General features: G+C 37.1%; 1 long non-coding RNA gene and 1 other non-coding gene across 6 annotated transcripts; both read left to right on the top strand.

The window, feature by feature from the left end:
- The first annotated feature begins 9,184 nt into the window (after positions 1-9,184).
- On the top strand, positions 9,185-9,290 carry LOC121988095. Its single transcript, XR_006113855.1, has one exon. It is a non-coding gene; the product is annotated as a small nucleolar RNA R71 (small nucleolar RNA).
- A 6,603-nt stretch (positions 9,291-15,893) lies between these two features.
- Positions 15,894-18,406, top strand: LOC121984429. 5 transcript variants are annotated; one of them, XR_006112900.1, is made up of 4 exons: positions 15,910-16,563; positions 16,651-16,730; positions 17,122-17,806; positions 17,891-18,167. It is a non-coding gene; the product is annotated as an uncharacterized LOC121984429 (long non-coding RNA). The 5 variants fall into 5 exon arrangements; XR_006112899.1 differs by adding an exon at positions 18,192-18,406 and having other exon boundaries at positions 15,908-17,806; positions 17,891-18,036; XR_006112901.1 differs by having other exon boundaries at positions 15,908-17,271; positions 17,622-17,806.
- The last annotated feature ends 4,755 nt before the right edge of the window (positions 18,407-23,161 follow it).

A 23,161-nucleotide genomic window follows, 5' to 3' on the forward strand; every position in this document is an offset into this window, starting at 1 on the left:
AAGGACATAGGAGAATGCGGACATATTCTTGGGATCAAAGTAATAAGGGATTGTAAGAAAAGAATGTTGTGCTTATCCCAAACTTCATATATCGATACTATCCTAGCTCGTTTTAGCATGCAAAACTCCAAGAAATGTTTTCTACCTTTTCGGCATGGAGTATCTTTATCTAAAGAGATGTCTCCTAAGACATCAAAAGAGATAGAGGAAATGAAGGCAGTTCCTTATGCTTCAGCTGTAGGAAATCTAATGTATGCAATGTTATGCACGAGACCGGATATCTGTTTTATCGTGGGCATGGTTAGCAGATATTAAAGTAATCCAGGACAAGGACATTGGACTGTCGTAAAGCATATATTAAAGTATATAAGAAGGACTAGAGATTATATGCTGGTTTACCAAGCAGATGATTTGCTCCCTGTGGGTTACACGGATTCTGACTTCCAATCAGATAGGGACAATAGTTAGTCTACCTTAGGTTATGTGTTTACTTTAGGATGTGGAGCCATAGCATGGAGGAGTGTTAAGCAGAAATACGTTTTAGACTCCATCATGGAAGCTGAGTATGTGACAGCCTTTGAGGCAACCAAAGAAGCTGTATGGTTCAAGAACTTCTTGATAGACTTAGATGTGATTTCTGGTTTGCCCAAAATCATCACAATTTATTGTGATAATAGTGGTGTAGTAGTAAACTTGAAAGAACCATAAGCCCATAAGGCGAGTAAACACATTGAGCGCAAGTACCACCTGATACGAGACATTGTAAAGCGAGGAGATGTTGTTGTCACCAAGATTGCATCAGCAGATAACCTGCTAGATCCTTTCACTAAGGCCCTTCCGGCGAAAGCTTTTGATTGACATGTTGAGGGGATGAGAATTAGATGTATGACAGCATTTATGGCAGCATAGTCTTTTAGTATAAGTGGGAGATTGTTAGAATGTATACTAAAAGTCTAGCTTTTTGTATAAACATTTATTTTAAAATAGGAATCACATTGGTCAAATGTCTACATTTATATGCTAAATGTAGTTGTTCATTTAATTTATATAGAAGATAATATGGTGTGTGGTGTCACACAGAAGATCATGTTATCAGTTTCTTATAAATTATAAATAGTTGCTCACAACCAAGATGGAATGGGACAAACCATTGGAATGGTTGTAGTGTAATTTGGTATTAGTTTATCTTGACTACAAAATTACGCTAGTACACTCTGAGTGTATTGAGCAGGACCATTTAAGGTTGTTCTTTTTATACTGACTGTAAAAAAGAACAGGACCTCTGTCATTATGGAAGTGTGTACTCTTAATCATGATATAATAACAAGCACGTATAATTAATATTTATTTCTTTAATTTATCAAAGGGTGAGATTTAGTTTGTTAAATCAGTAGGCCCGATAAGTTGGGAAATGATATTATTTATATGGTGTGTTGTTGATTATAGAATGAATTTGTGTCCTAGTGATCAAGGTTGATGATGTCCCCTTGAGGAGCTCATAAGGATTGTCATGTAAATCCTGCAGGTGGACTTAGTCTGACATGATAATAAAGTTGAGTGGTACTACTCTTGGAGCTAGATATTAATTAAGTGAGTTGTCAATAACTCATTTAATTATTGGGCATTCGATATCTTAAACACAGGGAGACTAACGCACTCATGATAAGAAGGAGCCCATATTGTAATATGAGATTGGTGCGGTAGTGCAATAATAACTCTTTAGTGGTATGAGTTATTATTGATGAACTTGAGTTGGGTGTTTGGGGCGAACACGGGAAGCTCAAGCTCATCGGGAGACCAAAATCAATTCCTCCTCTCGGTCCCTGTTGTAGCCTCTTATTTATAAAGCCTTATATCCACTTAAAGCCAAGCTTCTTACCATCTTGTTGTGGCCGGCCAAGCCAAGCTTGGAGCCCAAGCTAGGGCCGGCCAAGCCAAAGGATGGAGCCAAGTTGTGGCCGGCGAAGCTTGGAGCCCAAGCTAGGTGGCCGGCCACATAAAATATAAAAGGGTATTTTAAATTTTAAAATCTTTCCTTTTGTGGAAGCCATGGTTTTAAAAGAGAGTTTTTAAATTTTAAAATCTTTCCTTTTATAACTTTCTATAAAGGATTAAGAGAGAGGTTTGATATCTTTCCTTATTTGTAGTTAAAAGAAAGATTTTAATTTTTTGATAAAACTTTCCTTTTTGTAACCATCCACATGTTTTAAAAGAGAGATTTTAATTTATAAAATTTTCCTTTTATAACCAACAAGGGATTTAAAAGAGAAATTTTTTATTAAAAATTTCTTACCGGAAATAAATAAAGAAGTTTTAATTTTATGTTTAAAACTTTCCTTGTTTGGAGCACATATGTAGGGTCGGCCATGACAAGTATTAAAAGGAAGTTTTAATTTTTTATTTTAAAACTTTCCTTTTTAGTCATTGGCAAGGAAAGTAAGGAAGTTTTAATTATGTTTAAAATTTTCCCTTTTTGCCAAGACCAAGGATTATAAAAGAGATGGAGGGGGTGCCTCATGAGATAACAGATCTTCTATTCCTCTCTTCCAATCCTTTGGTGGCTGACCCTTATCCTTTTCTCTTCTCCTTTTGTTTTCTCTCTTGGAGGCTGCCGACATCAAGCATTGCTTTCTCTTGGTGGTCGGTTGCTTAAAGGAGAATGAGAGAAGGAAGCTCTCTTGTCTAACATCCCTTGGAGGTTAGTTGGTGGCCGAATCTTGGAAGCAAAGAAAGAAGCTTGGGTGAATTTCATCTTGGAAGATCGTTGCCCATACAACGTCCAAGAGAATGAGAGGAATATAGTAGAAGATCAAGAGGTCTATAAGCTACAAAAGGTATAACTAGTTATTAGTTTTCACATCATAACTAGTTCATCTTTTGTATAGATCTTGAAAAACCAAACACAAGAGGTTATCGGTTTTAGGTTATCGTTTTGTTATCGATTTTATTTTTCGATTTCATGTTTTGATATTGTGTTTTTATTGAGGTCTCTGTAGTTAAACCTAGTTTACTATAAGAAGTTAAATATCTGATTCCTTTGAAAAACTTTATCTAAGAAGTGGTAGATGATCCCATACCCAAGAAGGCCTAGTGCCTCACCATGTTTAACCTGGAAGCCAATCTTTGAAATAGATATTTGATTGACTTCTGTTATATGGTTTAACTTAGGAATATCACATCGGTTAAATTTGGAGTAAAAATGTTAAGTATCATTTCCAATCCAAGTTTAACTTCTGAAGGACAATTTGGATTAATAATGTTAAACATCGTTTGCAATCCAAATTTAACTTCAGTAGAGCACATGGGTAGCTAGGATAGTTCTATGCTTGTACAAAATTTTTGTACAAGGGAACTAGAATGGTATTCCGAGTAGCAACCAACAAATATATCTATCACCAATCCCAAGATTGACATAAAATCCAAAACTATCTAAATGATTTAATTGTACCTAAAGTCCTAGTTTTGGCTTCCTCTTGATGTATTTGCTCATACTAAACCATAATGCATCTCTAGCATTGGTTTATATTGCATATATACATCCAAAATCAATTATCATGCAATATGCCCCCCAATGTCATATTTCCTTACATGAAACACAACCCAATTGTGTCAATTCCCTAAGGTTGAGACTCAAATCTGTCTCCAAACCTTTTGGCACATTTCATGACTCAATCTAGACTCCTAAGTAAAATCCACTTGAGATCCATTTGCCATGGGTCCCAATTTGACTCTTAGATCTCCCCTGGAGATCTTAACCTTAGTCATCTCCCTAGATGACTCATCCATAAATGCTAGGCCACATCGATCCACCTCCCGTGACACTTAGCCTACAAAGCTAACCTTCTTAACCTTGGACACCTTGTCCTTGGTTAATTTCTTCTTACTTTTAAATGGCTTTCCGTTAACCTTTATTGGCTTCTCCTTGCTATAGTCATATGCAACCCTAGCATAAGACTTTCCCTTAGCCTTGGAGACATTAGATCGGTATCCTAACCCCAATCTATCATTGTTGGGTCTTTGGTTACCCAACACCATACTTGACCCTCTAGATCTAACATTGAATCTATTTAGGGTTTTCTCTAAACGATCAAGCTTTGGCTTCAAAGCTTGATTTTCCTTTTCTAGGTCCCTAACCCTAGAATTGACTTGTCCACATTGGGCATTCCTAGACTTGCCCATTTTTCTAGGCATACGTCTCCCCTTCTTGGGATTAATGCTTTGGTTCTTCTTAGGCTTACCATATCTAGATTTATCATGAATGGGTCTCCTAGGGTTATCTCTAACATTTACCCTATTCCTATCATGATATCTAAATCTGAAATTTTTCATGGATAAATAATGAGAATTATTTCTAGCATGCATGGGAGTATAAGAATTTAAATTAACCTTCAAGTTAGGATATACCTCCCTTACCCTTGAAGCTCCCCCTCAACTTGAGCTTCTCTTCTTCTCCCATTTCTTTAGCAGCTCTAACTTCTTGAGCTCTCCCTTCTTCGGGCGTTTAGTGTGGTAGTGTCCCTTTTCACCACGCGTGAAGTGTTGACCTCTGCAAGTGTACAGAAATGTCGTAAATAATAATAAAAGATATCATATCCACAGAGACTAGAATAAGAACTAAAGATGTCTCAATGTGAATTAGCTAAACAACTAATCAATTGGTTTTCAAAAGCTAAGTATGACTATGAAATGTAAACAAAGAAATGAAAGAATAAGAAACAAGAATAAGGGCAATGATAAAGGTATGTTCTAGGAGTTTTGGTTTCTTTGTAAGGTTCTTCAATGTAAACGATCTACCAAATCTTATTCCTCAATTGTCCATCATTTGTAGAAGGTTGCCGGTTCCCTCTTGCAATAGACAACCGGCCTAAGACTGAAATATATCTAAATGTGATCAATTAGAAATGAATCTATGTTGTCCTTACACGGGCTTGCCTGTCACGTGCGTCCCTCGGAAAATCAACATAGAATTCATTACTCCTCAATCGCATCAAGATATAATATATAAACACATAATCTATCCTACCCTCTTGAAATACCTAATTTTCCCTTCAAGATAACCCCTCAAACGTCCTTACATGGACATGTTCCTGTCACGAACGTCCCTCGGAAAATCGAATGAGGAATTACCTCTACAAGATCCACAAGATATCCAAACATTCAATCAAGCATGGTAATTAAGCCCTAATCACAACAATCCGCACAAGAAAGAATAAATACAAATAGGGCAAAATCATAGAAATAGGAATTAGGCAAATCCACAAGAGTTTACATCAAATCTCCATTACAAATACTCCCTCCATCCTAGAACAAGAGATCTAATCCATGGACCAAGGAAAGAACCCTGAAGAAAAGATGATTACAAGCATTCTTAATCCCCTCCAATCTAAGAAAAGAGAGAGAGAAAACTTATCTATAAAGAAGAACGTCTTCGGATCCAATCCTTGCTTTCTCGGAGTCGATTCGGTGAAGATCCACCCTTAGATCGTTGGAAATCCCTCCAAGAATGGTAAGGAACGACCCAAATCTTGTCCCCCCCCCCTAATAAAAAGGGGAAAAATCCCTCTCAAATCAAGAAGGAGGCCTTATATAGAAGAGGGGTTTGGGCGTCACACGACCCCGAGGCACGGTCGTGTGAGGTTCATATGGCCAAAGCAATTCCCTTCTCTACCAACCTTACACGGTCGTGTGTGGTACACGGTCGTGACATGCATCTTCCATGACCCCCCTTGCACGACCGTGTAGATCTACACGGCCTGGACTGTTTCTGCCTTTGGAAACTTGGCACGACCTTGTGGTGTACACGACCAGAGCCCTCTTGCTCACTGAAAATCTTGCACGGTCGTGTGGTGTACACGGTCAGGGCTTCCCTGGTCTCTGTAAATCTTACATGGTCGTGTGGTGTACACGGCCTGGCTCCATTTGGCTTCAAATCTTGGCACGACCGTGTGAGGTTTACATGGGCGAGCCATCTTCCTTTCCTGCGGCAGCTACACGGCCTGGGCAACCCCCCATGGGGGGGGGTTTCGTGTGAGGTTCAAGAATGGTGCCTTCCTCCCTTTCTTCGCTTGCAGATTTGGCCTTGAACACGAAACCTTCACCAAATTTGACTCCTGTGTACAGAAAATGCACAAAAGTATATTTTCGAACAAAAAGAGTAAATATGCTAAAAGGAAAACTGGAAGTATGAAAATACGTAGGCAAAACATGTACAAAGTATGTGAATGTGCGTCAAAAAATGCTAAACAAGTGTATACAATCTACGCATATCACACCCTCAGACTTAAACCTTTGCTTGTCCTCAAGCAAAATGTTGCAATCTAAATTCATATGTTTTACAATGCTCTCGTATCCCTAATGCATTCTCCTAACTCTATCAAAAAAGTTTCATTAACAAGCATGATCATGGAAATAAGTTAAGTATGACTCAAGCATAAGTCTCTTGTGCACAATGCAAAGTAACTCAAAAACTCTTCAAGTTTCAATCTATGTCCTAGTCAAATCGTCATCAAGTTTGAATTCCTAATGTTTCCAGTGATAGACAAGTAACCAGTGATAGACACTTACTTGCCACACACTTGGTTCATCTTTCTCAATCAACCCATGGTCTCAAAGGCGTGCTCAATCTTAAGAGAAGCTAAGCAGTCATTTCCCCAGTAACCTAACTCGGTCTCAAAGGGGTGACTTGGTAGATTCTACTCACGATAACTATTTTTTATATCCCTTATTCACTTTTTTTTTTTCTATTTTTCACACTCTTTTTTTTCATAAGCATTTGCATTGTGCAACACTTATTCAAAAATGTACTTTTAGCACAAATGTTGGGATATTTTGATTTTTCCAAATGAGCTTACATGATTTGAGCCTCATCCAATAACCAAAATGAAGTTTGAGAAATCATCATGGAAACCAAGTACTAAACAAACAAGATGAATCATAACTATTTCAATGAAATCAACCATCCAAGCATCAAGTATAGTGAAGTGAAGATAAGATCCTTAAGGTCAAGCCAAAACTAAAACTCATCTCCATAAGATACTTAGCTTATGTCATGCTACCCAAGATAGAGAAAAGAGGTACATTAAGCATACTACTAACATCATTTAAAACATCATGAATCTAGATAATGAACATGCTAACAATTTGCTTTAAGACAAAAAAACATAAAAATGGAGTTTGATGTTCTCAAGATGTATGCCACAAAAAATCAAAATAAAATGCAAAACATAAGCAAAAATAAAAACAAACAAAGCAAATCAAATGCATCTAATGCATCCCCCCAGACTTAAACTTTTCATTGTCCCAATGAAAACTAAAAACAATGTGGAGAAGATTTTAAGAAAAGTTACCAAGTGATGAGCTCCAAATGGTTGACATTCATGTTTTTAAAGATACTCCTCCATCCAATACTCACATTCCTCCACAACTTTGAATTCTACAACAATAAGATAGATAAGAAAAATTAAGTAGAGGATACATGTTTATTATAAAGAGAGAACTAAAGACATAAAAGAAAATAAGGAAAATGAACTTGGGTTGCCTCCCAAGAAGCACTTGTTTAAGGTCATTAGCTCGACCACCTCATTAGATTCATCTAAATCTTGCTCTTGGAGGGGTAAGATATTTCAACACCCTCCTACCAAGGGCTCTTATTATGGAGGGAGCTTTAAATATAGGAGTTAAAAAGTGAAGTATCGCTCTCTCCATCTTTGTCTTCTTTAAAGTTCTTTCGGGTGGTCGAAGACAATTCAGATTGAGCTTCCAATTATTAGCCCAAGTGAAATCTGCACATGCAAAGAAAATACAAATCTCCCATAAACAGATTAGATAAGATAGAGTCATAACCATATTAAGATAAGCAGAATAAGAAATAAAAACTGAATCACATCCAACAAAGTCAATGATAGGTACATCTATAAAATTTTCCAAAAGATCACAAGAAATACTAACCTTACTTTGCTGAGAAATACCTGAAATTTCTAAATATGTAGATATGACTTCCTCTGAATCAAATGATGGTTCTGGCTCTGGCTCAAGTGTTGATGATATCAATGATGGTGATTCTTGAGACTCTGCTATATCTACATGAGTCCCTACACATTGGTCCATAACATGCTCAATCCTTGCAACTCTTACAACATCTAAGGATTGTGTGGACAAAGGAGGTGATTCTTGAGATGCTGCTTCCACAACACAGCTCCCTACACATTCTTCCAAAACATCATCATCAACACATACATCAAAAAATAAACCAACATCTATATCCTCAATAGGAGAAGCAATAACAAGAGGATCAATAACTTCACTTGCAGTTTTAAGTTGATCTACCACATCACATTTATCATCTGAAAGTTCAATGTCACTATAACACCTTATAAAATTTAGAGGTAGATCTGAAAACTTATTCACCATTGCATTATCAATAAAATCCTCATATGAAGAGTCTTCATCTTCATATACCTTCAAAAATCTGCACTCAACCATATTAGTGTCACAGAATTTGCCAAAGTCTTTATTTTCATCGACCCCCACTAACCTTTGTGGAAAAGGAACCCTTAGTGAAGGTCCTAGGAAAGATTTAACTTCCTTTTTCCCATATTCCCTTTGAGATTTTGGAGGAGGTCCAACTTGCTTATCTAGTGTTGGTGTGATCAATTGTTGAGGGAAAAGTACTTGTGGCCTTTGGGAACTTCCTGGAGAAATGGAATTGAGCTCTTGTGATATTCTATTATTCTTCTCCTTAATTCTAAACATGTCCTTCTTCAGAAGTTCTTCATGATTTTTTCCAATCCTCAACCCAACATCATCACACTTTTCACTAGATCTTGTCTGCGAAGGAGGGGGATATTCTTTAAACCATTTTTAAATAATACTTTCAATCTTTGCCCCCAAATGTTTGAACTCCCCGTTCTGTGACTTGTGATTTTCAAGACTCATAGATGGTTGAGTTACAATATGTTTGACAGGCTCTATAGCATTTATGGCTTGCACTTCTTGAATGTTTGAAGGAGAATTCATCCAACTTATGTCCGACCATTCATGGAGGTTCAATGTCACTTGATCAATTAATGTATATGCTTCATCTACACTTTTATCCATAAAAGAACCTCCAGCTAATGAATCCAATATGCTCTTGTCTGAAAAAGAAATTCCCCCATAGAATATGTGTAGAATCAACCATTTTTCAAAACCATGATTAGGGCACTGTCTTTGAAGACTCTTGAATCTATCACATGCTTCAAATAATGATTCTCCATATGCCTGAGCAAAATTTGTTATGCAATTCCTCATATACACTGTTCTGCTTGGAGGGAAAAAATGATTCAGAAATTGCTTCTCCAATTGTTCCCAACTTGTGATGCTTTGAGGATGGAGAGGATATAATCAAGTTCTTGCTTTATCCTTGATACTAAAAGGAAATGCCATCAATTGAACTGCATCTACTGACACTCCTTCACATTTCACCATATCACAAATCTCTAAAAATATTTCAAGATGCAGATAAGGACTTTCTGATACTTCTCCTCCAAATTTGTGACCTTGTATCATGAAAATTAACTTTGGATCTAGTTGGAAACTTTCTGCTTTAATTTGAGGTTGCACAATGGGAGATAAAAATCTTGCAGAAAAAAGTGTAGAAAAATTTCTTATGGGCCTGCTTGACATGTTAGTGCTCATGGATGTTCAAGAATCAAAAACAAGAAATAAAATGTAATATGAAAAATAAGAAAGAAAATGCAGAATTTAAATTGCAAGAAAGAAAGTGCATAATGAAAACAAGAAAGAAAAGACAAAAGGAAAAATAAAAATATCTAGAATAATTCATATGCTAATCAACTAGTGTGTTTATAAGTTCTTGTTATTCTTGAGGCCTTTACGACGTTTGATCTTCACATACACAAGAACAAGACTGCAAGATATGTTTACAAAAGTAAAAGAAGAAAGAAACTAAATAAAAAGAAAAACAGAGAAAAGTTAGACTAGAATGTTAGAAATCAAAAATACAGAATTAGAATTGCAACAAAAAGAATTGACAAGAAGTAGAAAGTTATACAAGAAAAAATTATGAAAACAAAATTCTAAAGATTAGTTATAATTATGCTAATGAAAAGAAAAGAAAAAGTCATATTTAGTCTAACTCAATTGATAATCTCTAATGTTATAGCGCAGTCCCCAGCAACGACGTTAAAATCTTGTTGACCTCCGCAAGTGTACGGAAATGTCGTAAGTAATAATAAAAGATATCGTATCCACAGGGACTAGAATAAGCACTAAAGATGTCTCAATGCGAATTAGCTAAACAACTAATCAATTGGTTTTCAAAAGCTAAGTAACTATGAAATGTAAACAAAGAAATGAAAGAATAAGAAACAAGAATAAGGACAATGATAAAGGTATGTTCTAGGAGTTTTGGTTTCTTTGTAAGGTTCTTCAATGTAAACGATCTACCAAATCTTATTCCTTAATTGTCCATCATTTGTAGAAGGTTGTCGGTTCCCTCTTGCAGTAGACAACCGGCCTAGGACTGAAATATATCTAAACGTGATCAATTAGAAATGAATCTATGTTGTCCTTACACGGGCTTGCCTGTCACGTGCGTCCCTCGGAAAATCAACATAGAATTCATCATTCCTCAACCACATCAAGATATAATATATAAACACATAGAATCTATCCTATCCTCTTGAAATACCTAATTTCCCCTTCAAGATTACCCCTCAAACGTCCTTACATGGGCATGTTCCTGTCACAAACGTCCCTCGAAATATCGAATGAGGAATTACCTCTACAAGATCCACAAGATATCCAAACATTCAATCAAGCATGGTAATTAAGCCCTAATCACAATAATCTGCACAAGAAAGAATAGATACAAACAGGGTAAAATCATAGAAATAGGAATTAGGAAAATCCACAAGAGTTTACATCAAATCTTCATTACAAATACTCCCTCCATCCTAGAACAAGAGATCTAATCCATGGAACAAGGAAAGAACCCCGAAGAAAAGATGATTACAAGCATTCTTAATCCCCTCCAATCCAAGAAAAGAGAGAGAGAAAACTTATCTATAAAGAAGAACGTCTTCGAATCCAATCCTTGCTTTCCCGGAGTTGATTCGGTGAAGATCCGGCCTTAGATCGCCAAAAATCCCTCCAAGAATGGTAAGGAACGCCCCAAATCTTGTTCCCCCACCCCCAAAAGGGAAGGAGATCCCTCTCAAATTAAGAAGGAGGCCTTATATAGAAGAGGGGGTTGGGCGCCACATGACCCCAAGGCACGACCGTGTGAGGTTCACACTCCCAAAGTCATTCCCTTCTCTGCCAACCTTACACGACCGTGTGTGGTACACGGCCGTGACATGCATCTTCTATGACCCCCCTTGCACGGCCGTATAGATCTACACGGCCTGGACTGCTTCTGCCTTTGGAAACCTGATATGGCCTTGGTGTGTACACGGCCAGAGCCCTCTTGCTCACTGGAAATCCTGCACGGCCGTGTGGTGTACACGGCCAGGGCTTCCCTGGTCTCTGGAAATCTTACATGGTCGTGTGGTGTACACGGCCTGGCTCCATTTGGCTTCAAATCTTGGCACGACCGTGTGAGGTTTACACGGCCGAGCCATCTTCCTTTCCTGCTGCAGCTACACTGCCAAGGATCTCCACACGGCCTGAGCAACCCCCCATGGGGGGGGGGGGTCGTGTGAGGTTCAAGAATGGTGCCTTCCTCCCTTGCTTCGCTTGCAGATTTGACCTTGAACACGAAACCTTCACCAAATTCGACTCCTGTGTACAGAAAATGCACAAAAGTAGATTTCCGAATAAAAAGAGTAAATATGCTAAAAGGAAAGCTGGAAGTACGAAAATACATAGACAAAGCATGTACAAAGTATGTGAATGTGCGTCAAAACATGTTAAACAAGTGTATACAATCTACGCACATCATGAAGCACACTATGTGCCATTTCTTCTCCTTCTTCTTCTTGGCACCATCATTCCTACACCCCACATTAGTATCTAAAATAATTTGAGTAGATTTAGGAGATACCTCTTTCTTATCCAATGGACACCTACTCTTATAGTGCCCCTTCTCATTGCACCCGAAGCATATGATATGATCTTTTGACTTCGCTTTAGTGGAGGTGCTTGCTAGATTGACTTCGAAGACTTCTTCTTCTTCACTTATCTTGGATTTTTCTTCAACCTTTGAGGATTTCTCCTCATCCACACTTGTGGATGGTATTTCCTCATCCTCCTCTTCGGATGTTGAGCATGACTCAACTTTCGGTTGCTCCACCTCCTCTCCTTGAGCAATTGAACCCATTTTCTTGGGCTCTCCTTCTTCTTGTGTAGGCATAAGTTCTTTGCCTAGAACTTTCTTTACTTTTCTCCACAAATCGTGGACATTCTCATATTCACGTACATCACTTATCATGTTAGGTGAAAAAATATCAATTAAAATCGATCTTACCTTTGAATTTGCCTTTGACCATGATGTTTTCTCTTCCGTCCAATATCACGGTCGGAGTTTCTTCCCTTTCTTATCTTTTGGGACTTCAAATGGTTCCTCGACGACCCAACATGGTGCTCCAATCCATCTCGAAGAAGTTCTTTATTTTCACCATCCAAAAGGTGATGTCCTATAAGCTTCCTCCTTCAAACTTCGGAGGTTCAATCAAGCCAGTCATCTTCTTAAGCGTTTCTCTTCTCGGCGGTTAGTCCGGTGAATTGTGACCTTGTCTCTGATACCACTTGTAGCGGATCTCATGACCTGCCAGTTAAAAGGGGGGTTGAATAGACGACGCCCCCAATGATTTGCTTCCTACATATTTGTTAGTGCACAAGCGGAAATACAATACTAAAAATGAATACAAAAGCTAAAGACAAAGCAAACCACTACACGTTGTTTAACGTGATTCGAAGATAAGGCTCCTACTCCACGGTTATCTGTAAGGTAGACGATCCCAATCCATCTGTGGATAACTCCCCGACAAACTCCGGCTAGCTCACGTAGTTTATTGTGGGTGGAGAAACCTCACCACAACTCTCACAAGAACACTTGAGACGCTAGGGCGCAGGTAGACTACTAATAGGGGTTAACCACATCTATTTAGTCAACATTAACCAAGCTTCCAAGGTTTGGTTATATATGTCACGGGTTGAAAAACCCTACCTATCAATCAACTGGTGAAAGTGCCAGTCGACTGCCCTCTATGGAGATTCGACCATCACAACCCAACGACTCGATACCAGTCGACTGCTCCACACTGGCTGAGCGAACAGAAGCATTCTGTTTGCTCTCAATTGACTGCCCAGTCGACTGTACCAGTCGACTATCATTTCCATCAGTCAATTGGTACCCCAAATAAAGTCTCTCAGCACTCGGACCCTTACCCTTACGACTCTTCTTTGCAGCCTTGACCTCTTGCCTTCAAGCCTACTTCCTTTGGCTCTCATCCCTCGGATGCATCCAAGCCCACGGCTAGTCCCCAATGTCATCCTTCGCGTATGCCTCGAAGTCGCTTCCCTCGGCCCTTGTCTTTGCTACCTTATCCATGATCCCTCGGACGCTCCATCCTTCATCAGACCCGAAGTTATCAAACTAAGTCATATGTGTATCCTGCAAACCTGCACACTCACATACACATATCAAATACAAGGGTGAACCTAACTTAAACTTTTTCCCTAAATATCAAAACACATGGTTGCACGGACCATTGGGATTGCTCCAACGGACTTGACTTGATCTATCTATTCAGTTACTTATTGACTACTTTATTTGGATAATCTAGTAAATTCTTTTTTTTCAAAATCTAATTAAAGTGTAGGATGTGTTTCTCCTTAAACAACTTTCAAATTCTAGGAAAATTTATTAATTATGTTTTCTCAAAATCAATATTTTTCTAGTGTTTAAAACTACTATGGACATAGCCTAGGACTTCCCCTAGAAATCATGATCCTATAATTTTAGGTGTAACACCCCACCCTCCTCACTACTAGACTGCGAGGGCGGAGCGCTACTGGACTACTAACTTTACTTAACTATCCTTGTTCACATATTGATAGTAATTCCTAAAACTCTAGTTTAAAGAAGCTATTCTAGTTTGATAGTAGCTCTAAAGATGTGAACAAGGAATTAATATGTGAACATATTGATAGTAATTAAAGAATTAGTTAGAACTATTCTAGTTTGAACTCTACCACTAGACCCTGACTATTTGGTCATAGAAATAGATGGATGTGAAACAGGTTAGGGAGGAGTTTTATTTAGAAAAAAACTCCAAATATGACCAAAAATCTTAGAATCTTTTTGTAGATATGCCTCAGGAAAATACAAAGAAAAAGGTCACTTAACTTCTCTAGATTATGAAATTTTAGCGGTCATTTACTGTCTTGATACATTCATGCTCTTTATTTGCAATAAACAAGAAATTACTATCCGAACTAACTGTGATGCAATTGTGAAATATAGTCAACAAACTAAAGGATTACGTAAAAGCTTAAGCACAAAATGATGACTTAAGTTGACAGATATAATTATAAATAAAGGATTAAAAATCCAGTGGAAACATATTAAGTGAACAAAAAATTCCCTAGATGATACTTTATCCATACTTTTACATAAACTTCACTAAATATTACATGATCAATGGATCGACAAAAGAAGGTGTGAACTTTTGCCACAAAAATCATGAGGTTTGATAACCAAGAATTACAACAGTTTACAAACTATGAGGATCAGTTCCATTTTTCCTCCAGAGATAGACTTGACAATATATAAAATTGTTTATTTAACAATATTTGAAATATCCTCACAATTCCTAGTAGTGCCAATTACAAGATAGCAATAATTAATGTTTTATCCAACTACTTCCTAATCACGGTGCAAAAACCATAAGGCAAGAAGTTTTCTTGTTATACAGTCTATTCAGAAACACAAGCAGGACTAGGAAGAAATCAAAATAGCCACACAAGGTTGTGAAAAACTATCCTACAAAAGCTTTTACTCCATAGATGAAGCATTCACTTCTGTTAGGGCAATAATTGGCCCTAACTTCTTTATAAGCACCTTACTTAAGGCAAGAGGAAAATTAGACAAAATACAGTTTGACAGAACTTATGCTCAAATAGCCATACCTGAACTTGACAAAATAGAAACTCAACCTTTAAGCTTTATCCATAGACTTCATTATTTAACTTTGGCCCAACTAAAAGTAAATGCGGCCTCAACTTCAGAATAGAGAGCTTCAGAATCTATGCTATTGGAACTTCCTATAACTATTTCAGAAGACATCTTCACATGTGTTCGAAGTATGGCTGAAAAATCAACCTTCAATACTTTTCTTGAGCTATGTGACATAGTCAAAGAATTTCATGCCAATCCCCCAGAAGGTATGATAATCATCTACGAAGTTGAATTCAGTAGTAAATTAACACTAGTAGAAAAGTTATTTTTAATGATGAATATTAACGACGGTAATTGATACCGTCGTTATTGGCGGTTCAACAACGACAAGATTTAGTGCCTATCGTTTATATATACACATTAACGAAAGCATTTTGTTTCGTCATTGATACTTTGTCATCAACGATCGTATTTTTTTTTTTGGTCGTTAATGTCATACTTTTAACGAAGGAATTTTCTCCGATCATTATTGTAAGACCTTCAACGACGGATTTTTTATCCTGTCATTGTTATTTTTCTAATTTTTCATCGGCCTAATGATATTTTTTTAATGGTACTTATTTTAAAATGTAATTATAGATACTCTAGTAAGATATTTATTAATCTAGAATGACAACTATTCAAAAGTCTTCATTCAAATCTAGTCATCCAACTCTCTATCTAAATCTAAAATGATCTGAACCATTGGATGCCGGAAGAGAGAAGCCTAGGGCTCCTTCTAAAAATGCTCCATCTATGAAACCCAGGAACTTCTCTTCTGGACGCCTTCACCCCTCTCACACCTCAAGCCTCACGCCTCACGCCTCTGCCTCATGTCGAACACCGACCTCAATCCGCCGGCCGATGTCCGTCCTCCTCCATCTTCACCGTCGGCTGGCCAATTGCCACAGCCAATGGCGGTGGCAAGGGGGCGCAGGGGTGTGCGGAAGCACCCCCTTGCTCCCAGAAATTCCACTAGTATACGGCCTCCGTCAAGAATCTTCTTCCTTTCCCCTCCGATTGTTCCCTCCCCCGTCGATCTCGAGGCCGAAGCTCCCATCGAACCCTACCTCTATTGCAGACTTCGATGAGACGGAGGAAGATGGCGACAATGGAGATGCGGCCGACGAGTAGGATGGCGGAGGCAGAAGGGGTGAAGTCGCGAAGAGAAAGTGAATATCAAATGGGAGGTTTGTAAGGGTGGTAAGACGTTCCAAGCTGCCGATTACATCCGTGCCTAGATAATTAGAAGGCCATCAAGAAGCTCAAGTCGCGGCAACACATGGAGCACTGGGAGCGGCACTGCCCCAAGCCCAGCCTCAGGTGTCATGTGCCGCTGCCGTGGAGGTACAAGGTACCGGTTCCATGGCCCAAGAGCAAAACATGGTGAGATTGATTCTTGGGTAAGCCGGCTATGGTTTTCTTTTTCCCCAATTCTCTCATTGATCATCGCAATGTATCTGATTAACCCTGATGATTGCCCTATCTAGTTTCTCCTTGCTTCTGATTCCCGTGTTGACTCATACTGATCTGTAAAGACGGAACCTGTTACCACTTTGAGAAGAATATGGTATGATAAGTTAGCATTTGTCGAGTATGATTATCTCACGTTGTTTCCTTGTAGAAACGTTGTGTGTACCTCAGTAGTTGATTTCTTATTTTCCTTGTTGCTGCTCTTCAGCAATGGTACATTAATAATCACCTTGCTCTCTATAAATTTTTCATTCATTTTTTAAAATATTTAGCCTTGAATTTTGAACTTATTGGAAACATTTTTGGACTTCGTGTAATCGTGTTGACTCAGTATTTTAGAGTTCACATACATGGAACTTTGATAAGTGTGAAAATAGAAGGGAAAATGGTGGAAGTATTCTGCTTGCTATCAGATAATATTTTGGTTGCTTGGAGCTTAACCTGTCATTTATTTGGTCTTCCTAAATTCTCTATTTTGCTGTCAACAGATTTGGCATGATAATGCTCCTCATACCAAACTCGTTGAATATAAGAAAGACCAAAATTGGGTACGGAGTTCAGGTGATTACCTAGTTTTCCCTGGAGGTGAAACTCAATTGAAAGATGGTGTTTCTAAATACATCGAGTTCATCGAGCAGGTAAGTACGTATTCTCAACTATTTTAATATTCTGTTGCTGATTTCAGCCAAAGAAAGTGTTGGACGTGCCTATACTAGAGGCCAAGATTATATTCCTTCTATAATTATGGGTTTCTCGTTTGGTTTTTTTTTTTTCTATAGAGTCGTTGGGATTTTACTTTTAATTTGTTCAATTAGCGCTTATGACCTAAGGCTTACCTTTTGATATTATTGAGTAATGAACATGAATGCATGGCCTGTTCCATTCTGTTTCTGTTACTTTCTTTAAAATGTACAATGCTCTTTATCAATTCCAAATTTTTGATAAATTTTCATTGCAAGATTATCCATTGTTGATTATCCATTTTAAGGGATAGGAATGCTATCAGTATGTCTTTTGCGCCAAAAGATGAGCACGAAGCTCAAATACAATTTGCATTAGAGCGTGGTATTCCAGCCTTTTTATCAATAATTGGAACTCAGAAGTTATCATTTCCTGACAATGTATTTAATTTGATTCACTGTTCACGCTGTAAAGTCTACTGAGATGCAAATGGTACCTGCTATATTTTAATCAATTTTTTTATTTTTGTAGACTAATGTTTATCCTCAATTTTATATCTGGACTATGTTAATACAGATGGGAAGCCACTGTTGAAGCTCAATCGGATTCTTAGAGTTGAGGATTCTTTGTTTGGCCCCAACACCTGTTCAACACCTGTTTACCGCAATAATGAAAATGTATGTGTAAAAATACGAGCTAACTCAAAAATCTTATGCTTCAAGGTAACTAAATTCTTTGTTGTTTTTTTATTTGTTCAAATGATATTTAAAAGATAATTTAGAAACATCATGTGCACACTTTTGATATACTTAATTCTGGTCCTTTGATAATGAGAAAGAGTAGTTTTTGTTCATTTTGAGTTGTCAATGTTTCATAGGCACACAAACTAGTAGTGAGGAACAATAGCATGCAGCTCATCTTGGTGATTGAAATTGATTGGTATTCTCTAAATTTTTTTTCTTATTTTATTGTAATATTATTGAATATGTTGTTACAATGTTAGACAATTATTGTTAGACAATCATTGTATATTTATCATTGATATCTTAATTGCCGCTTATTCTATACACGGCTGTAATTCTTAAAAGATATGAAAATGTTCCAATAAATTAGATTTAGCCAAGAAATATTTGTACTAAATGTTATTTAATATTTATTATTTATCTCCTGTTCTGATTATTATCTTTCTTGTTTAGTGAAATTAAATTATAGGTTTAATATTTATTATTTTAAAAATTTTATTATGATACTTATTTTTTTATATATTTATTATAGGTATTGGAGGTTTGATGCGAAATAGTCTTTTTGGAGCTTTTGAGAATGTCAGCAAAATGAAAACTTTAGAGAAATTGAATATTTTTTATGTAAATTGTTGTGAATTTTATAAATTTAATGATGTACATACAATCATCATGTGACATAAGGTGAAATCGTTCGCTCCTAGTACTTTCACCGTACTCGACCTCAGGTCATCACGAGGGAAGTAAATCATGGCAGTCGAGAGGGCAAGTGGTGGTGGGGTGAGTTACATAGGGTCCTGGGTTTTACGCCTCGATAGTCCTGCGGTTCGATCTCGCGACCTCATGTGGTAAGCATGTCACCACTTATCATCTCGGATGACCTATGGGGTCATGTACATACAATTATCATGGTGGCAAAAGGCGAATATGCTCGCCTCCAGCGCCCCTGTCAATTTGTCCCAGGGTCAACATATAAGGGAGGTATTTATCTCGACTTTATCGATATTCGAACTAATGGATGATTGTTTAATATTGGATGATAGTTTAATATATATATATATATATATATATATATATATATATATATATATATATATATATATATAATATTTTGACAGGTTTAAAACAAATGAATTGTGTATTAGTAATGATGATGAAAAAAATACTTATATAATGATGAAACAAATATCTATAACGATGGTATTCTAACTGTTGTTGTAACTTCAACCATCGTTAATCGTTGTTGTTGTCATTACCGACAGTACATATAACTGTGGTTGTCATTGACGACGGTACCTATGACCATTTTTGCTTTTAGCGACGGTATCTAAACCCGTCGTTACTATCACTAACGATAATATTGAATACCGTTGTTAAGAGCTATTAATGATAGCATTTTTTTCATGTCGCTAATCAATTCCCGACAAGTACTTTTAACTACAATTTCTTACGATATTTAATCCCGTCGTTGATGAGCATTAACAACGAGAAATCTCGTCATTAAAGGGTCTTTTTTTAATAATGTAGAGTGTTAGAAACTCACCAAAAACTGTGTTGGCTTAGTTAGATATGGATGTCAATGTCAACTACTATATTCTTTCAGAAAAGTCAACATTGACTTTGAAAAATATGTCCCAACAAACTATAGGGGATGACTTATTACCACATTTACTTTAATAGATTATGGACTTCTATCAAGACACTAAGTACGTGACCTAAACTCTATTACAAACTTTCCAAAGAAATTGGTGACATAATAGCTCAAGCATTAGAAGAAGAGGAAACATTTGTGATATGCACTTTTGAAAGTTCCCCACCAGAATAGCTAAATCTAAAGATAGAACTAGCTAGACATTTGATCAAGATAGATGTTCATGACATAATTGGTCTTCATGTAGAACTTGAAGAATATCCTTTTGATCCTGATCTGAAATGGGCAACACATTTAGCACCAGTAGATCAACTTAAACACTGACGAACAATTTGTTCTGGGATCAACAAGAAGATCCAAATGCCTATGTTCTAGTTGGTGAAACTTATACCGAAAATATTTATTGGCCAAAAGACATGAGAACCAGAATGTTTTCATTTACTTTCTGTACTCAACATATGTCCCTTTTTCAACATTACCAAAATAAATTAGAATGCTCGGCAAATAAGAAACTGGCCAGCTCAACAAGAACAGCAAGGGCTTACAGACGTGAGCTAAACACAGCAACTCAGGCCACTAGCTCCAGAGCTTTGTTTTTAGATTCTATAGGTGAACATAATATGGAAAATATGATGGAGCCATGATGCATGACATCAACACTATAGCCATGATGATAGCCTCACAGAAATCATAAGCAATGACACCATGAAGCAAAATCGTAAGCAATGATGTCATAAAAAAGAGGCCCCCTCTTTGTCAAGATGATAACTCACCTCTCTTTCTCCATCATGCTGCCCCCCCTCCCCTCTTTTTCCACAGAACTGACAGCTCATCTCCTCTTTCCTTCTCCATGAAGCAACTTTCTAGCCTCTGCCTTCATCTCCTCTTTCTATAAATACCTACCTCAGGCCTCCAGCAAGATACAAGAAGAAGCTTGTGTGATAGTGTGTGCTAGTGTGATTTAGTGCCAGTGTGATTTCAATTCCATGTGAGTACTATAAGTATCTCTTATAAATTTCCTTATGTAAGCTTGTACCTTATTTATATAATTTCCTTATGTAAGTCTATAGCTAGCTAAGTTAGCTTGTATGCTTTAAATTTCCTTGTTTGTATATTTCCAGTGAAAATCTGGTATGGTAGCTTAATAAAAAAGCTTTATTTTCATCTCATTGTCTTTAAAAATTAGGACTTGTCTTGTGGTTTAAGCTTGTAAAATCTATGCTGACTAAGTTGGATAGCAAGAACCATTAAAAGCTCGTTATAAGACCTACAAAAGTCAGGATGAAGCTTGAATAATAAGACATAACTGATGAGAAGTAATGAGAAAAAATATCCTTCCAAAATGTCTAGATTTAGCAATCACTGTTTGAATTTATGGTTCACAATTACTGTTCACTTCTTAGTATTCATAATTACTGTTCATAATATCTGAAAAACATAACTAAGCATGCAAATCTCTCTCTCTCTATCTCTCTCTCTCTCTCTCTCTCTCTCTCTCTATATATATATATATATATATATAGGCAACACTATGTGCGCGACACGCATACATGGCGTTGCCAGCTTGATTTCTTTGAAAAAAATATTTCTTTTATTCTCTCTCCGTTTCCGCCTTTTATTCAAAACGGCGGTGAAGGTATTCTCCAAATCTAAATTTCCCTCCCTCTCTCTCCCTCTTGCCTCTTCCTTCGCTGCCATCTTCCATCGCAGTATGCTCCTACCAGGCAAGTAAAAGTAAAGGTGCTGCAAACTACTTGGACAATTTACAGTCGGATGCTTGTTCTCAAGTTGGCTAGCAGTAGATTTGCTTAGCACCCCTCTCAATTCTTGATCGTAAGTCTTTCCACTCCATTGTATGTTTTTCAGCTCTGTATAATATTTTTAGCTCTGATATATTTTACAATGCACAAGCCCTAGCTGCTTTCTTACCAATTTTTGTTTATATAATTTGCTGAGAACTTCTCAATCATCAATTCATAACCAATGGTAATTCATTTCTTTTTAAGATGTAATTCCCAACCATTATTCTAATATATAGAAGGATTTAAGTGGTAATTCATTTATATTCCTAATATGATACTGTTTATACGTGTTCCTAAATGATCTATTTAATTAACATATGAGAAAACATATGTTATTATTATTGGACATATAGCTGCTACAATGTTGTAGCAACTACTTGGAATGTTAACTGCTACAGCATTGTAGTAGCTACTTGAAATGTTAGCTACTACAACGTTGTAACAGCTACTTAGAATGTTAATTGCTATAACTATGTAGCAGCTACTTCGACGACTAGCTACTACAGCATTGTAGTAGCTACTTGGAATGTTAACTGCTACAATGATGTAGCAGCTAGTTGGAATGTTAACTGCTACAACTGTATAACAGCTACTTCGACAGCTATTTAATACAGCGTTGTAGTAGCTACTTGGAATGTTAACTACTACAACGGTGTAGCAGCTAGTTGGAATGTTAACTTCTACAACTGTATAGCAGCTACTTCGACAGCTAGCTAATACAGCGTTGTAGCAGCTACTTGGAATATTAATTGATATAACCGTGTAGCAGCTACTTCGACGATTGACTACTATAGCATTATAGCAACTACTTAGAATACTAACTGTTACAATTGTGTAGCAGCTGCTACAATGGTGTAGCAGCTACTTCAATAGTTAGCTATTACAACGTTGTAGCAACTACTTGGAATGTTAACTACTCTAATGGTGTAGTATCTACTTGGAATATTAGCTGCTACAATGGTGTAACAACTACTTGAAATATTAACTGTTACAACGGTGTAACAACTACTTCGACAGCTAGCTGCTACAATGTTGTAGTAGGTACTTTGATAGGTAACTGCTACAACGGTGTAGCAGCTAATTTTATAATGTAAACTACTACAACGTTATAGCAGCTACTTTGATGGTTTAATTTGTTGCTACAATGTTATAGCAACTACATCGATAGGAAACTGCTACAATAGTGTAGCAGCTAATTCCACAATGTAGACTGCTATAATATTATAGTAGCTACTTCGATGGATTGCTGCTACAATGTTGTAGCAGCTACGTCGACAGGTAACTGCTACAATGCTGTAGCAGCTACGTCGACAGATAACTGCTACAATGCTGTAGCAGCTACTTCGATGGTTCACAATGTAGCAGCTATTTCAATGGCTAGCTGCCATAACGTTGTAACAACTGCTTGGAATGTTAACTGCTAAAACACTGTAGTAGCTAATTCTATAATGTAGACTGCTACCCTACAATAACTACTCCACGTTATAACAGCTACCCTACATTAGCTACTACACATTATAGCGGCTACTTTGACATTCCAAACAAACTTTTCTTACCAATTTTTATTATATAGTTTGCAGGAAATTTGGCAAACATCATTTCCCACAAACTATTTGTTGATAAGTCTTTTTAATATAAGTTGTAATTCCCTCTA

Source organism: Zingiber officinale, chromosome 5B (genome assembly GCF_018446385.1).
Source record: "Zingiber officinale cultivar Zhangliang chromosome 5B, Zo_v1.1, whole genome shotgun sequence".
In the NCBI taxonomy this organism is placed as follows: Eukaryota; Viridiplantae; Streptophyta; class Magnoliopsida; order Zingiberales; family Zingiberaceae; genus Zingiber; species Zingiber officinale.